Source organism: Ictidomys tridecemlineatus, chromosome 1, assembly GCF_052094955.1.
Source record: "Ictidomys tridecemlineatus isolate mIctTri1 chromosome 1, mIctTri1.hap1, whole genome shotgun sequence".
Lineage (NCBI taxonomy): Eukaryota > Metazoa > Chordata > Mammalia > Rodentia > Sciuridae > Ictidomys > Ictidomys tridecemlineatus.
In genome coordinates this window covers 100,521,851-100,540,538 of record NC_135477.1, presented here as the reverse complement: position 1 = coordinate 100,540,538, position 18,688 = coordinate 100,521,851, and the positions used below count along the sequence as shown (strand labels likewise).

The window sequence follows — 18,688 nt, the reverse complement described above, 5'->3', positions numbered from 1 at the left end:
TATATTTTCTATAGAATAATTATTTAAAATGTAAGCTGAATACCATTTATTACTTAAATTGCTGGTGTTACCACTGTTGGCTGGTGACAAGTCCTTGCTTCCCCGATGTTGAAGAATAACACCAGAGAAGCACACCGAGGCAAGGTCAGAGCACAAATTAGAAGTTTATTAAAGGACAGCAAAAAAGACTTCTCCAGGAGGAAGAAGGGGGCCCAAGATGTGGAATCCCTTGATGGGCAAATGTGTTCCCCTTTTTATAGGTTTGGTGATGGAATGCAAGGGGGAAGGGTTAGGACACAGGTGGGCCAAACAAGTAATCTGGGCAGGAAGGACTTAATTATCACTTTTTTGGGATGGGCTTACCACTTCTCTGGGATGGGCTATTTCCAAATCTTTTAGGGGCTGTTTCCTGGGCTCCATTAACATTTCTTTGGGGTGGACTTTGGCCTAGAGCCTTTCCGGAACTTCATTAACATTCCATGAGTTGTCCTGTGTTTCCCCGGAATCATTGTCAGCATGGCCTCTATTTTAGATTTCACTCCATATTAGACCCGATTTACCTAACTACACTGACTACCTAATTTTAAATCCGGCTTCACTGGCACAAACTTTTTTTTTTTGCTTTACATTGTTATCAAAAATTTGTTTGATAAAGTTTTATGTTTAATCTATTGCTCTGTTTTTAAAATTAATTGGTTTCAATACCAAAAAACCACAAGTGGCTACTGAGCAGTTGAAACACAGCTGATCCAAACTGGAATGAGTACAAAATGAACACTAGAAGACTTGATATTAAAAAAACTGATTTTTAAAAATTTACTGCATGTTGCAGTAATGTTTAGATATATTGGACTCAGTAAGATCCATTTATTATTCATTTAAATTTTTACTCTTTTTGTACATAAATGTCTTTCATCTATGGCTGGTGATATTTGTGGCAAGCTTAGCAATTTTTTAGAAAACAATTCATTTAAGCCATGTTCAAGATGTATGAGAGAGTATTGGATCATAGAACTTAGTAAAGAGATTTTTGTTTTCCTCCCATTCAATACTAAGACTCAATATTAATATATTAAATAATCAGAAATATAACAATAAATAATAAATTTTATATAACTCTTCTTTCTCAGAAAACTCTCTTTACCTTCAACATTGCTGTATAGTTTCCATTGACCTTTCCAAAATTTGGAAGCTCCCACCTGTGTCTTCAACCCATTAGAAGTACAGTAAATAAATACAATTGGAACCAATGGTATTGTATGACTGTGTCTTAAGTAAAACATTACCTCATATTTTTGAATGTCTATCTTTCATTATAATAAATAAAAAACTTAGAAGGAAGGGCACTGGTATTAAAAAGAAGGTGTCATTCAGTGAAAAGAAAAGAAAGCCCTTCTTAAAATAATTGCTTTGAAAATTTCCAAATAAATGTAATTTATTGACACATTTTCAAAAATTTTAGTTATATGAAATTAATCTATAAATTAGATGTCTTAATTTATAATTCTTAATAAGATTTTTTTCTATTTATATATGTGTCCTCATTTTAATGAAGTTCTCCTGATGTCTTTATTTAACTCTTGATAGTTATACATATTGATGTGGCAATTTTATTACTAGAATTTTTTTCTAAATCAGTTATTATATATATATAATAGAAATATGTGCTATATATTATCATAAGAAGTTTATATAAAAATATTAACAATTGTTTAAAGCTAATTAGATAATATGTGCTTTTATTTGTTATTATTTTCTGTATGTTACAGCATTGAAAATATATCACTTTAATAATCAGAATGTAAAATAAAGTTAATTTCACAAGAAAAAATAAATATGATAAACATAATAGAGTACATTTGCAAGTTTCTATAAAGATAACAAATCTGCTTTTTATAAAATTAATCTCAGAATATTATTCAGAAGGCTAACTGTATTGTTTTTGTATAAAATCTTAATTAAAAGCACACTATAAGCAGTTTTCCATAATTCTTACCAATTGACTAATCATCTGTTTCCTTACATCATTACTGAGCTTAATATAAATTAATTTTGTTTTACTTACCAATATGCTGAAATAATTTTTGCATGGATATCTTTCTTCCTTAACTATAAACATATTGCAAGAGAATATATACTTTATTTTTCTTCCTATACTCAATATTTAACACAGCTTTTGAAACAAGTAGTGGGCATATGTTTATTGAATAGATAAATAAACAATTAAAAAAAATGAGCAAGACACACAAAAATTCCATAAGAAATGAGAAATAAATTCTGTAAGGCAATGATAATATCCAATGAAGGACAAAGATAAAACCCTAAATCTTAACATAGATTATTTTTGCTGTTTGGTTTTAGATGGTTGCTTGTCTTTATGTATTTAAGGTTAAATGATAAGGAAAGTCTACTGGAATATTTCTAGAATTCTCCTAGTTACTTCATGCCTCAGTGTTATGATTTGGATATTGTGTATTGAAAGTATGGTCCCAAGTGCAGCGAGGCTTAGAGGTAGGACTTTAGGCAATGATTAGAGCATGAGGGGTCTGACCTCCACTGATAGCTGGATGCACTACTGGGAGGTGGAACCTAGTGGAAAGAAGTAAGATACTGGAGTGTGTGTCCTAAGGGTTTATTTTCTCTCTGGCTTCCCTCTCCCCTCATCCCTTTCCCCTGTCTCCTTTCTGTTTTCTGTAAGCTTAGCAGCTTTCCTCCACCACACCCCTCTCTCTGATGTTCTGCCTTATCTTGGATTCAAAGCAGTGGAATCACTGACCATGAACTGAAACCTCTGAAAACATGAGCCAAAAGAAACTTTTCCTTCTATAAGTTGTTCTTGTAAGGTATTTTGTTTATGACTGTGAAAAACTAACACATTAAGCTAAGCTATAACTCACTTAATTCCAATAGAATGGACCAGAATTTGTTGGCCTCATAACTATTGACAGTTTAAAATATATGGTTTTTTTTTTTTTTTTTTTTTTTTTTTTGTGGTGAGTAGCTGTTTCATGTATCATAAGATATTTAGCAGTATCTTTGTCTCTACCCACCAGATGTTAATAGTGCCTTTCCACCCCAGTGTGAGCATCCCAAAATTCCTCAATATGTTGACAAATGTGCACTTGGGGTCAAAATCACCTGATATTGAAGAGCATTGGGCTCTACTAAACTGTCTATACAAAGGTTCAGGATCCATAGAGATATGCTAGCAAGGGCATGGGAACTGGATGTACACTTCAATGATAGAATGTTAGTAAAAACTTGGGAAGATGCTACAGGAACAAGGTTACATAAAATAGAGGAGGTATGAGGTTGAACATCTGAATAATTTCTTTTTTTCCTTCCCCTGTTTTAAGATGTCAATTCAAATTCAGTGGTTGTTTGATTTGGGTCTGCCTAAGAATATTTTCCTCAGATTGAGAACAATGAGAATGATATAGCTATTGTGTGTATTCTTGTGTATCAATATTATTTTTTCCTCTGGCAGGTAAATGAAACTTGCCTTACAGTCCCCTTTGCCTACAATCTTTTTTTTTTTTTAAGCAATCAATACATGCTGTTGTAATTTTCCCTTTCAAATAAAAACCAGGGAAGTTTGATTGCAGTCTAATAATTTTTCACTACTTATTAATAAGATAATGATGTATACAGGAAATATCACAGAACCAGCAACACAACTGGTTTACACTTCTTTCTTTTTTAGTGCAATGGCATGACATTTGAGACGTATAAAAATAGACATATGTTTTATGAAATTTAAATGCTTTCTTATAACCACAATTGCACAAAAGTATGCCACATTTTAGTTTGCTTCATAAATTGAATTAAGATTTTCTTAGAAATCTGTTGTTTATATTTTCTGTGGAGCTCAATTTATCTTTTTAAAGAGTTTCCCTTTACCATATCCTTCGTGTGTTTTATTACCTGAGAATTATCTTTTGTGTGTGTGTGTGAGTGAATATATGTGTACAAATGAGCCCCTAAACCTCTTTCAAATTTTTCTCACTCCTATGCCCTTGCTCCCTTCTTTAGACCTGCTGTCTTAATGGAATTCTGTGATTTCTGTTCAGGATTCTTCTCTAATGGTATCATATTTCCCAACTCCATCTTTTACTTATTTTTTATTTTTCCATCTTTTTACCATAATTCTGTAAACTACTGCATAGACTTTTGAGTCCTATACACAAAGTCTTCCTTCCTTCTTGCTTTCTTTCATATATATATGTATATATACATATATAATATTCATTTATTATTCATATCATACTAGTTTTTTTTTTTAATGGATGAAATAAAGTCTTCAATTTATCTAAGTAAATTAACTTCAGACTATTTGAGTTTTCTTTTGCGTCATTACATCTTTCCTTTTGGATCAGTTCCTTTGTGTCTTGATTGTGTGTCTCCCTTTATGTTGATGATTAGAGATGCTTGATTGCCATTCATTAATGTTTAAGAATGCAGCTGATGAAAGGAAAAGTTATCTTAGCCAAAGTGAAAATAAGATGGTCTCTCTTCCCCATTATTTATTTGAGTGGGAATTCTGACTAAGAGTTTATTATTGAACAAAATGGATTTTATAAAGTGTCATGATTTGATTAAGGTGCAGGAGCTAAGAGTTGTTATGAGATATAGGTCTTCAAATGAAGACAAATTTTCTATAGTATGCCAAAAAAACACAATAAAAGCATCAGATTTACCCAGATAAAACATTTAATTTCTTTTAAAATAAGTTTTGTAAATGCCAGCAACCTGAGCTCAGCACACTGAAGTGAAAAGAGAATGCTACAATTCTGAGTGGTGTAGTTGTTCCATGAAATAATCCTAATGCCCTGTGTTGTGCTTGCTGACTCCAAGTGAATAATCTGTTTGGAATTTTATGAAAGGGACTGATTTCTACCTCTCTGGCCTACTGATGATATGGTGTAGGTTCAAATTCCCCTTTGCCTGTCTCATTCGTTAGCACGTGCTCAGACACTTTGGTCTTTCAGAATTTTTATAAAATGTTAGCTTCTATGATATATTTATTATAATCTGTGCTTATAAAATTTATATTTGCAAGGCAAATATGAATCATTTCAGGTGGGAATGCTATTTAATGTCATTTTTAAATTTGAAAATATTCTTATTTAATTATTTGTATTTCATATAATTATATTTTTATGTTTCTTATGCAATATTTTCTCAAATTCTTCTGTGAATGCTAATGTGCAAGTTTTTAATTTCAAGATTTATTCTGTTCCCAGAATTATACAATCCAACTCAAGATTTTTCCAATTTTTCTTATTTTGTAATAATTTTTTTTTAAAGAGAGAGTGAGAGAGGAGAGAGAGAGAATTTTTAATATTTATTTTTTAGTTCTTGGTGGACACAACATCTTTGTTGGTATGTGGTGCTGAGGATCGAACCCGGGACGCATGCATGCCAGGCGAGCGCGCTACCGCTTGAGCCACATCTCCAGCCCCAATAATTTTAACTTTAAAAAACATGGTTGAACCCAGTCCTAGAATATCCATTGTCTTTAGAGAAATTTGCCAGATGTTTACATAAATATTTACATTTTACTCTATTTGCTTTATCATTCTTTTTCCCCCTCTCTTTCTTTCTTCTCCCACACTTTTTCTGTGTAATACATTTCTGCATTATTTTAGAGTCTGTGGAGAGATTATGCCTTTTTATACCTGATTTGTACTATACTTGAATGTTTCATCATGCGCTAAAGGCTAGACAGATATAGAGTAGGTAGTTTCTGAATTGCCAACCCATATTATGGATAAAAGATGAAAGTAAATCAATTCAACTATTGTTGGTTATTTCTTTATAATTATTTTCTTTCTTAAACAAAAAAAATATGAACAGCAAAATATACAAATCTTAAATGTATAATTCAATGATTTTGAATAGTGTGTTCATGTATATAAACCCAATCATATCAAGATACAGAGCAATCCTGGGGCACAGAGATGTTATCTCGCCCATTACTAATCAATTCTTAGCTGAAGGCAACAACTTTTGAAAATTTCTTCACCTTTATACATCAGTTTTACTTGTCCTAGAACTTTATGTAAATTGGATCATTTTAGGTAAATAAGATTGTTTTGCATATGGTTGCTTCCACCTTGTATTGTTTCTGCCAGATTCATCCAGGTTGCTGTGTGTAACAGTAGTATGTGTATCACTGAGTAGTGTTCCAGTGTGTGAATATACCTCAATTTGTGTAAACCCTCTCCTTCTTACTGATATTCATACTTTTTACATTTTGGAGTGTGATGAATAAAAATGGTAAGATACTTCTTTTGTTCACTATAGTTTTGTTCTCGTGGGGAGAAATCTGTAATCAAATTATTGGATCAAAAGACAAGTACATTCTTAAATCTATTAGAAATACTCAGTTGGGGGGTTACTGAAGATTTAACCAAGGGCCACTTTGCCCACTGAGCCACACCCTCAACCCTTTTTATATTTTATTTTGAGACAGGCTCTCGCTGAGTTGCCTAAGCCCACACTAACTTGCTGAGGCTATCTTTGAACTTGCAATCTAGGAAGTCTGAATTTGCCTCAGACTCCCAAATCACTGGGATTATAGGCATCCACAATTGTGCTTAGTTTAGAATGGCTCAAACCTTTAAAATGGTGTTATATATATTTTTTTTCAATCACACCAGTGATGAGTGAGATTTCTGGTTGCTTACTATCTGTTTAACTATTTATAATCTGAGATTATTTTAATTTTCATATTATAGTGGCTATGTAATGAAAACAATATGATTCTAATTTGAATTTTTCTTAAAACTACTGAGTTTGAAATTTTTTTAGCATATGCTCAGTTTGAACCACGTAACTTTTGTGAAATGTTTTTAAATCATTTGTTCACTTTTTTATTGGCTTGACTTTTCTATCAAGTCTAGAACATCTTTGTGTATTCAGAATATGTCTTTTGTTAAATATATTTTTGACAGTAGTTTTTCCAGTTCTTTTATTGTCTTTTCATTTTGTTAAGTATCTTTTCATGAAACCAAGATTTTAATTTAGTAAAGTCTATAATTATTTTTAATGCTTAGTACTTCCAGTGATCTGTCTCAAAAATACTTTTTTATTATATTTTTCTTCTGGAATCTATATTAGCATTTACACTCAGATCTATGATGTATTTAAAATTATATTTTTCAATAGTATGGTATAAAAATCACACTGGATTTGTTCCAGCACCATGAAAAATAAACATTTTAGTAAAACTTTTAAAAGACAAATTACAATTGATAATATGTTGTATTTATAGCTCAGTTTGATCCAATGCATGTAGTTTAATTTTCCTTTTAAGTCTTTTAAAATTAAGTTTTTTTCTTTATATTCCTAAGAATTATTTTGTATTTTGCTTTTTTAGTGAGTTCTAAATCATTTTTGTTTCACTTATCTATTTTCTTCAAATATGTAATTAATATATGTATATTGATCTTTAAATCTTGCATTATTTTCTTACTATTCATAATAAATTTTAATGTCTTTAGAAATTTCTACATATGCAATTATATTATCTGCAAATAAGAATTGCTACACTTCCTTATGCAGCTTGTTTGCTAATGTCAATATCTGGTTAGTCTCAGAGTTGAATTTTTATTGTACTTTCTATTAACTACATATATTTTCCTGTCTCTTCACAGAGATAAGAGTTTTTAGGTGTATAATGGACATTTTGGATGATGTATTTTAGTCTCCAGATTTCTGGAATAATATTGATTATTTCTTCATTTGTTCAGTTGATTTGTTGTTTTGTTTCTTGTTCTGTTAAGCAATTAAATTGATTAAACTCAAACTCAAAACTCTGTTACCTTTGCTTTTGAAGCAGCAACTGAAATCTTTCCTAATTATTTTTGCCTTGTAGATATTTATTTCTACCAGAAGTATTGAATTTTCTTCATAGGCGTGTAGTTCAGGTGTGTTGTTAGCCGAGGATTAGGGTAAAGGTTAAACATAAATTTGAAGTCCCATTTCCCTTGACCTTCTTTTCTCCTTGATTTTCTTCACTTTTCTGATTCTTTTGCAAAACCAAATTCCATTTAAAAAATGAGCTTTAGCTAACTTTCTGATGAAGTTAACTTACCTTCCATGAGTTGATTCTTTTATCAACTTTGATGGGATTAGAAACAAAAAGATAAATTTAACATTTTTCATTTCTAACATTCTGATATCATCCAACTTCTCCCTTTTTTCAGTCATTTCAGTGCCTTCAGATGATTGTTTAAGCACATTTTGTTTATAGTATATGATTGTTAAACCAGTAAGCAAGCGGATTTAGTACAAGCTACTCTGTATTGAAATAGGAAATACTTTCTGTATTTTTTGCATAAATTTTCCATTAATAATGCTCTTCCAAAATAATTGATACTTTGATTATTTTTTCCTATTTTTAGTGGTTTGAAGGATAGTCCCCCAAAATGTATGTCCACCCTGAACTTGTGAATACTGCTTTACTTAAGAGAAAAGTTATTTGCACGTAATATTAAGAATTTTGAGATGATCATTCTGGATTACCTGAGTGGGTCCTAGATCTAATGACCATGAGTTCACATGGGAGAAATTAGCGGGATGTTTGAGACACATAAAGAAAGAGAGAGAGAGGCAAACGGTGAATGAAACTGCAGTTGCAAGTCAAGGAACAACTGAAGCCTGCAGAAGTGGGAGCCCTATACCTTTGAGACTTGGGAGAAAGAGCAATCCTGCTGATATTTGGGATTTGGGGCAACCACCATTCTGACAAAATCCATTTCTACTGTTCTAAAGCATGCAAGTTTTGGAAATCCATTGCAGGAGCCCTGGGAAAGTAATACAATATTTAGAAAAGAGCTGTAGAAGATTGACTAGTAACTGTGTGAAAATAGCTATTGGTTTCAATTAGGATGTTTTGTTGTAGACTGTCTTTTATTCTGAGATATTAAATTGCCAGAAAGATGGAAGACTTGTAATCTAGTCAGGAAGAACCAACTACTTTAATTTACCCAAGATTTTTTAAATCAAAATTGTCTAATATTCCAACATTTGTCTTGAAGGTAAATAACTCCTCCTGGTAGACCTACATGAAAGGAGAATACAAGAATATATATGGTAAGCTTAGATTTTTCCCAGATAATTTTAAGTTCTTTCAAAGTAAATTTTACACATTTTATTTCCTTCTAAATAACTAAGGATGTACATAATTAACCTAAATTTAATATTTGTTAATGATTCCTTTTTCTTTTCATTTTTCTTATTGTTCTTCTTCCTCTCATTTTAAGCTTTTTTTTTTTCCACAGGAACAGATTCAAATATGGTCATTTTGCTGTCTTAGGAGAAAAAACTGTAAGAAATTTAAGTACATTATCTCATTAAATAGTCAAAATATCTTGCCCCTTTTTACATAAATAATAACTGAAATCTAGTTGTTTTAAATAAGTTTCCAAAACATACACAGCCAATAAGTAGCAATTTCAGACTTCAAGCTCAGTTCTTATTCTACTGCATGTGGCAGTTCTCTTTTATTCAGCAAACATTTACAGAGTATCAAATATATACCAATTGATAATACCAATTGATAAATATGAATATGTAACATGTTTTTGTACCACAAAACCTGTGTATTATGGTGTTTCGTTCTTCAATTTATCTATAATAAAAAAGTGGCATATAAGTATATTAGGATTTATTCAATTTCTCTAGAAATCACAGTAATTTCTATGGATATTATATGATAATAGAATATTCTAGAAAATATGTTTTACATAAGTGATAATGATACCACATAGAAAATAATTATAAAATAATACCCTACAATATTTGTCATCTGTTGGCAGAAACAGAAAAGTTATTTCCATCTATATTGATGTCTGACTACTATTGAGCTATACCCAGGCAAAACCACACAGTATTTTTGACAGCCAAAGTCTCTCTGCACTATATCTAAATTTATAACCCACCTTTTGTTATATTGCTAATAAAAACAGTATAAAATATTATCTTGTCATGTTAAATCTGCAATGGAAATCTTGTTATATTTCAAAAAATGAGTTAACATTTTGTTATCTAAAATACTGTGCTAGAACAAGGTTTACCACCATTTCTGTGAGCTGCTGACTAAATATTGATTGGGTTAAAAGTTGCAACATTAACTTCATGGGAAAAGCTTTTCAACTTTTTATGGTACAAAAGGGCATTTTGTGCTTAGGTGACTTGTGACTAAATCGATATAGCATAGCCATGGCTCAGGATCTAGCATAATATCTGTGAGTCACACAGTGATGCTTCTAGCTGCCCATAGCATTTTAACTTAAAAAGAAAAGTTGTAAATGTAATGAACAATCTGAAAGGTAAAGAAAAAATTCAAATGGAAATTAAGAAATTATACCCTCAATCAATTCTTTAAAGTAGATACATAAAGATGTCAATACTATAGCAGCCTAGTTTGAAAAGAAAAGAAATCTGTTTTGTTGTATTAAGCCTTTTAATGTTAGGTTTTCTTCCTTAGACTTTCTGTCATTGAGGCTGAACAATACAAGGTTTTATTCAGAGTTAGCTAGAATATTTTTTTGTGTGTCAAAGAAAACCTTTAATTGAAACTCTTCAGTTACATAGAAAAAATGTTCCTCTTCTCCCCAAAATATTGTTACCAATATATTGAAATTTATTAAGATAAAATGTCAGATTTGGTAGTTCTATTCAAAAGATATGGAATCAAGGCCTATGGTAAATGATACTCATCACTTATTATTTTTTTTTAAGTTTCATCCAAATTCTAGGCTTTTCTGATGCCAGGAAAGAAGCTTTTGATGTATATTCTGCATGCATTCTGTGAGTAAAATAAGTTTTCTTTCATCTTAACTTAAAACTATGTGTATTTTAAGGTTAATTATTTTCAACAATATAGAAAGTCTTCAGAAATAAAAATAATTCTCAATTTAAAAAAATATTAAAATTCTTATTTGATCAGCTTATGGAACATATTTGAACAGACACTGAATCCAATGAGTATGTACTTATTGAAAATATTAAATATGTTCTACATTGTGCACAATGTAAATGATTAAGTTAAACTGATTAACATGTCCTCAGATTTTAAATTTAAACTATTACACTTCAAATGTTCACCTACATCTGTATTGTAATTGTGAAAGCAGCATAAATTTTTATAGAACTAAGCAATATGAAATGCTGTAGCTCACAGCCACAAAAAAGAAAAAAAATGCTCATTATATTTCCCAATTTAGAATGAAGGGGGAAATGTCCTCTCACTCTGAACAAAAACTATTTTTAAGTGAATCGTGTCTAAATTTTACTATAATAAAGTATTATTTTGAAAATAGCTTTGTTAAATTGAGCATGCTAGTGAACAATCTTCTCTACATCTCTACATCAATGACACTGATAGATACTAATATATAATTATTTGAATCAAACTTTTGAAACAAGCATCTTTTAGCAATTTTTCAATATTGCTATTTCATGTTGAGTACCAGATGTCAGCAGAGTAGAAAACATGTTTATTTTGGTCTCTTGGTCCTTCAGGATTTGTCTGACTCAATATCTTCTCATCTTTCATGGATATGTATTTAGCCTCATTGAGTGAACAGGCTTTGAGGAGCAGCAATCTGCATACTTCTAAAAGAAATGATTTGGCCACCTGCACTTTTGGAAAATTGTATAAAAAAAAGCTATAGAAAATTTTCTAAGGCATGAAATATCAATAAATATTTTAAAGATTTTGGATCTCTTTGGAATGTGAAGTCTCATTAAGGTGCAAGTTCTTACATTTAGAGAGAAATACAAGTTAGCTTGGTGATTTACAAATCTGACAGAAAAAAATGTTGGTAAAGTTTAATCTGATTCTTATTTTAAATCAAATGGTACAATATACTTTAGCAATTCCCAAATAGCATGTTCAAATTAGTTTACATATTTCTTTCTGCCTTTTTATACCTCCGCCACCTGATCCCCACCCTCTTCTGCCCCTGCTTTTCTTGGTGAGTCTCAATGCTTATTAGTTATTAGTGACTCTGGAAATTCTATGTAAAGCAATTCATCTGTTCCAAATTCTTGCTTCTGCATAAGTTCTACTCACCTGTTAATATGTAGCACATGAAAATATATGTTCTATGTGTTAATATTTGGTTAATAGGGATGAATTTGAATATGGAGAAGACCATGACTAATTGCAAGAATTTTTCAAAGCCATAAGATGTAAATAAACAAAGTCTACAGATTCTACAAAGCTAATTAAAAGTAACATTTTGGAACTTATACTAAAATTTTTCTCATGTCTGAATTGCAGATTAATTTATGAATTTGTGGTTGTTTCATCAGAATTGTGAAAGATTTCCATTTCTTGCTTTAAATCTGGAGAATTTGTGGTATTGATCTAAACAAAGAAACAACTTGACTAAGTTTGCATTCTGTTCAAGTTTTTTTTTTTGGAAGGAAAATTCAAAATACCTTTAAATTTAAACTTATATTACTAATAATTGTAACAAATGCCTTCCAATATTTTCAAACTTCATAAAACCATTTCCATGTCTATAAATAGCAATAAAATTTTACTTGTTTTTAATATGCTTGTCACTAGACAAGGATTTTTTAAGACCTATCACTTAGCATTATATCTGGGGGAAAATATTTCTTATTTTCAATTTGCATCTATTCTCAATAACTAAAGCTATTACGAGATTTACCTTTCTAAATGTATGGTGCTTATTTCAAGTTACACTGACAATGACCTTTAAAGTCTAAATAACTAATTATATTAAAAGATTTATAATTAGTAAGCTGCTGTATTTTAAGAAAATGATAGTATATTGAATGCATATTCTATACAATTATGCATAATTACATATACTTGAAAAATTCGTCACCTAGTCTTATCAATTTTAATGAGATATTTTCTCTATGGAATTAACTTTGGTTGTATGAGTTAACCTTAATAGCCTACTGCAGGAATTCAAAGATCTGCGTGTAAGACAATGAGAATGATTGTATTATGCTACAATTTTGAACCTTCTCTAATTAATATTTATATTTGAATATATTATGACGTATGCCATTTTCACCATTTTTTACCAGAGTTAGGCAGGCAGAAAAACTTTCTTTTCTAGTAGAAGTGATGAAAACATTTGTGATGATAAGGACAAGCAAATTGAGGCAGAGGATAATGCATGTATCATTATTTGCTTTAGGAATAATCTTATGATGATTGCCTTGTGAATTTCAAGTACTCCACAGTTCTTTTTCACTATTTTTCAATGTTGTCATTGAACCACATAAAATAGAATCCATTGGGAATACTTAATGTCCAGTTACACATTTAAGAGATGGACCTACTGAACAAAATAGGTCTAATATTTTAAAGTAATCCCTTTAATGTAATAAATAAAGTTTGAAAACATACCTCCAGATATGGGAATTTTAAATAAGAAAATTACTACATATTAGTGATTCCCCAATTGTCCATTCACAAACACGTATATGGTAGGAGGTTTACTCTGTTGCTAAGCATTTTGGGGTCCTGAGACTTCTAAGAATTATATACAATAATGAACAGAGTCAGTATGAAAATTAAAGTTGATGGGTAATTATTGTGATGAGGGATATGCATCCTTAATTTTCAGTGAGTTCAACTGATATTATATTAATTGATTGCCTTTTACCTTTTTAAATATTTATTTTCAGTTTTAAGGTGGACAGAATATCTTTATTTTACATTTATGTGGTGCTGAGGATCAAACCCAGTTTCTCACTCTACCACTGAACCAAAACTCTAGCCCCATGTGTTTTACTTTTTTGGGGAATAAAAATACTTTTATATTTCTCATTCATTCTTTCATACATCCTTTCAATATTTATATGTTTAGCACCTACTAAATTCTGGAAACTTGTGGGAAATGAAGTCAAATGTATGACCATTGATTCCTTGGAATTATCAGCCTGGTGACAGAGACAGAAAAAAAAATACAGAAATAATCATAAAATTACAATCATGTTAAGTGCTATGAAATAATGTTCCATGAAGCTATAAGCACATTTTGGGATAAAAGATAGTAAAACTTCATATGTGAGGAATGAATGAAAGCTCAACAAATCACAGCAGGAGGGCTGGAAAAAGCATCCACTGGACGAAGGAAATGTTATGAGTACTCCTGAAGTGTCCAGAAGGCATAAACTATGACAAAAATTTGTAAAGATACTATCTAATGATGTCATTAGTTCTCTGTGGGAATGTAGAATAGTTTTAAAAAATAAAATAAGATTTTATTTGTTTTAATATTTTTGCTTAATTTATTAAATCAGTGTCCAAGTGAATAATTATTTAGTATAGGGCACAATCAAGTTGAACAATATTAATTTAGAATATATTAAACTCTAAGAATCAATTTAGTAAGTCCTAATTGACAGTGCCATGAGTTTGATGGTACTGTTATCACTTTAAATTTGATAACCTAGAAATGCAGTAATTTCTATAGCTACAGTGTAAAGAGGGAACATTGAATGAGTAAAGAGTGTACATATCTCAGATGGGCAAGGTTGTTTTACTTCAATGCCATGCATTTAGTTTAATAAACTATCTTCATTTGACTTTATAGTCTAATTTATACTTTTTAGTATTTTTGTATATCCAGCATCTGGAATCTCATTTGCAGGATAAATTTCTTCACAAAATCAGACAGATCCTGCCTCTCACCACAGAAATTGAAAATGTTAGGCACTTCCAGTTTAGATGGTGCACATGACTTAAGTTTCTCCCATCGAGGTCCTCAGGGCCACTGGGCATCAGGAAGATTTAAAAACAGAACCATACATCATGATACACCTTTGACAGCTTTGGTTCCCCAGCATAATTATTAATGTTATTAATTACCTCTTTCTCTATCAGAAGCACAAATTTGAACTATCTACTGTGAAGTTTCTCTTGTGGCAGAGGAGGATGGAATCAGAATGTAGCAGTACCAATGCTACAGGTACTCTACAGGTAGTTTCTGAAAGAACTAACAAGGCTTGTCATTGGAGAAAATGCCCGTTTATTGAGGAACAGCTCTGCATATTTATAGAGCCTGGGGTGATTTGACAGTTATGAAAGTTTAACAGTTTTGGCACGAGGAGCTTTCTGATTGGTGGGTAAGGATCATGTGAGCCAACAGGGCTAGTCTGACTAGTGGGTAAGGATCATGTGATCCAGCAGGGCTAGTCTGATTAGTGGGTAAGGATCATGTGAGCCAGCAGGGCTCACCATTGGAGGACTCTTTTCGGGGGAAGGGGAAGTTAGTCTTTGGAGCCGGGGCGACTCCCAACATTTCTCCCTCTTTGTTATTAAATGAGAGTGGGCCGTATCACTTATTCTGGCTGCTTCCTGCTGAGATGGGGCAGCGTGGGAGAATCAGAGAGGAGGGAAGTAAGGAGCCCCAACAGGAGGGCAGAGAGGACTTGTATAACTTCAGGAACCAGATCAATGAAGGTTCCTTGCCACCACAGATCCATGATGATGTTGGTCCATTTGGCATAGGTTTTGACTGGAGGTATCATCAATAGCCAGGAGTTGGTAATTGTGGGAGAGGAGGATAAAGGAGGTAAAGGAGAAGCTGGTTAAAAGCTTGATTAGAAATTTTTTACCCACCTGAGTCTGAATGAACTTTATGATAAAGGGAAGGAACAGGCACAGGGAGTTTTTAAAGCCCAAATCTAATGGGGTCTTTGGGTCTTCAAGCTGCCTTGTTGGCACAAGGGGGGTTAAGTGTTCAGTCTTGAGTGGGGGCTTGGGCGTTTTGGCTTGAAGCAAACAGGTGATAAAAAACCAGACAGAGGATTTGAGAAGCCAGGTTATCCTGCAGCTGTTTGGAATGCCCTGCAGACCAGCCTGTCCTGCACCTAACACCCTCAATTCCACTCTTCATTCCTAGTCCAATCAAACTCTCTCCTACCTGGGTGTCTCTGAAACCAGCTTGCTTCTCTCTTTACCTTTCTCTGGCCCTTGGATCCCAAAATATCTTTTCCCAGCTTTCCCTAGTCTTGTCTTTCTTCACACCAAGAAAGCTCGGGCTTTGTAATAAAGAAGGCAGCTTCTCCCATGCTCTGAACGAAGGCGGCCAAGGGAGGACGGGGGACCATTGTTACCAGATTTCCTTTGAGAGAAGTCAGATCTCTCCAGGTTTTATGTGAAACACCTCAACCTTAAATACTGATACTTGAAATTCTTATGAAACTGGGAGGGTAAACAAAACACACATGTTCCTCTTTAGGCCCAGAAGGCAACTGATAAAATGCTCTCTTATGATAAAGGTAGTTCACACTTATTCAGGGGTCACCATGCTCCAGACATCTAAGTGGTCTGTCAGAAGGACAACACACAATGGTCCCACTACTGGCAAGATCCAAGCAAGTAGGGGGTTGGTAAGGAGGAGAAGGGGGTCTGGCTGGAGAGGCCCTTAGGGTCACTTGCCTTGAATATAGGGCAAAGAGAGGATCCAAGAGGGGCCAGAAATGAGGGGGAGCATTAGGAGAATCCATTTATGGAACATTGGGCTAAGAACAGAGACATGGGAGAGGCAGAGCTTGAGGAGATCTTGTGGAGAGGGATGATAAGAGTACTTAATGACAGGTGATGATCGTTAGCTCTTCTGATGATGTAGGAGCACCGGGCTTAAGCCTGGAAATGTGAATCCATGGGGTAAGTTGGTTATTAGACAGCTTGAGTTTGGCCGCCAAGGGAGTGCACATAATCACCTGAGCAGGACCCTTCCATTTTGGTTTTAGAGGGGGCTTTTCCCCCGGTAGACAATAGGAAACAAGTTGACCAGGTGTTAAGGAGGTAGTGTTTTGAAAGAGACTGGGGTAAGGAAGGAGCCAGTCTTGATAGTGCCAGAGTTCAGAGCGTAGATAGAAGAGGAGGGGCAGGGCATCTGTAGGCAATCTGGGAGGAACGAGGGGACAGCCATACATGACTTCGAAAGGTGAGAGATTAGAAGGCGTCTTTGGCAAGGCCCTAATGCACAATAAAGCCAAAGGGAGCACTTTTACCCAGTCCAGACTTAATTCCATGGTGAGCTAGGTGAGGGTCTCTTTAAGGGAATGATTGGTTCTTTCAACCTTTCTGGAAGCCTAGGGGAGGTAAGGGCAATGGAAATGCCAAGGGAGTGATAGCATGTGAGCCAGTCCTCGAGTTATCTTCAAGGTGAATTCTGGGCCATTGTCTGATTGGATAGAAGTGGGCATCCCAAAACGGGGGATTATGTGAGTCAACTACCATGGAGGCCTGCTTGTTAGAAGTGGGAAAGGCTTGTTTTTTATTTGGGGCATGTTGGTGAAATCAATCTGCCAGTCGGCAGCTAGGGTATGACTGTGGGCCTGATGAGAAGGGAAAGGTTTAGATTTTAATGGAGTATTGGAATTGGTTCTCTGGCAGATCTGACAAGCGGAAGTAATGTGTTGTAGGAGGGTCTTATCGCATGGGGAAAGGGTGGGAAGGTAGTGAAAGAAAGTAGTTACACTCTGTAGACTAGAATGGAATAGAGAGTGGAGAAACTGGAAGAGTTGTTGGAGATCTTTGGGCCAATCCCCGGTGGTTATGAAGAATAGTGGAGAGGGTGGCTGATGGAGCTGCTTGATCAGCCTTGGAATTCCCCATAGTAGTAACGGAGGAGTCAGTTTGATGGGTCTTGCAATGGATTATTCCCAGTTGGGAAGGCAGCCTGGAGACTCGTACTAGGCCAGAAATAAGTGTGGAATCAATGACTGCCATCCCTCTGGTGGTAGCCCCCTTTCTTTCCAAATGGCAGTGTGGGAGATCAGGATATGGAAGACGTATTCTGTATATGGGAGAGGGTTTTCCTTCCACTAGCTCGCATGCCCTGTTGCAGCTATGAGTTCAGCTTGTTGGTTGGTGGTATTGGGTGGGAAAGGTTTTGCCTCTATGATGGATGAGAGAGAAACGACAGCATACCCCGGCACTTAAACCCCTTCGTGTATAAGAGGGTAGGGGTCCCTCAGAAATGGTGGTAGGGCAGGGTAAAATCATCTCTAATACCTCTAGGCATTTGTGGATGGGATCTTGTGAGGGAGAAGATGGGAAGAGGGAGGCAGGGTTTAATGGAGAGCAGGGCTGAAAAGAGATGGAGGGATTTTCAAGGACAGACAAGGAGGGATAGAACCCTGGAAGGAGGAAGTGACTGTAGCCCCTTTAAGTGAGGAAATCCTTTAGATGGTGAGGAGATAAGATGGTTAGCAGGGAGCCAAAGGTAAGCTTGTGTGCTTCTTTCTGGAGGTCATGGGCCGCTGCTAGGGCTCTGAGTAATGGGCCAGCCCCTGATGGTGGGGTTGGATAGGTAAGCCACTGGTGCAAATGTGGGGCCATATTCCCAGAATGCCCAGACTTTGTCCCTGTTTTTACATAGAGGGTGACGGGTCAGGAGAGGTCGGGGAGATGCAGGGCGAGTGCCCAGAGGAGGGCCTTTTTAAGGATTGTAAAGAGATTCCCTGCCACTGAGGGTAGGGGTTCATCTTGGGGTCCCTTGTCCAGATTATATAGCGGCCTGGCAAGGAGGGAGAAATTCCAGGCCCTGAAGTCCCCAGCCAAATCCAAGAAGATAAGATGTTTTCTGTCTACTGTAATGGCTTTTTTCCCTTGAGAGATAGAGAACCCTAGATATGTGACCTCTTTACATGCTATTTGGGCCTTTTGTGG

The 18,688-nt window shown here is 34.2% G+C and overlaps 1 pseudogene; it reads right to left on the bottom strand.

Annotated features, from left to right (window-relative positions):
- The window catches only part of LOC101956272 (ribosome biogenesis protein NSA2 homolog pseudogene), a 170,712-nt pseudogene extending 155,407 nt beyond the window's left edge, over positions 1-15,305 (bottom strand).
- Positions 15,306-18,688: the final 3,383 nt, after the last annotated feature.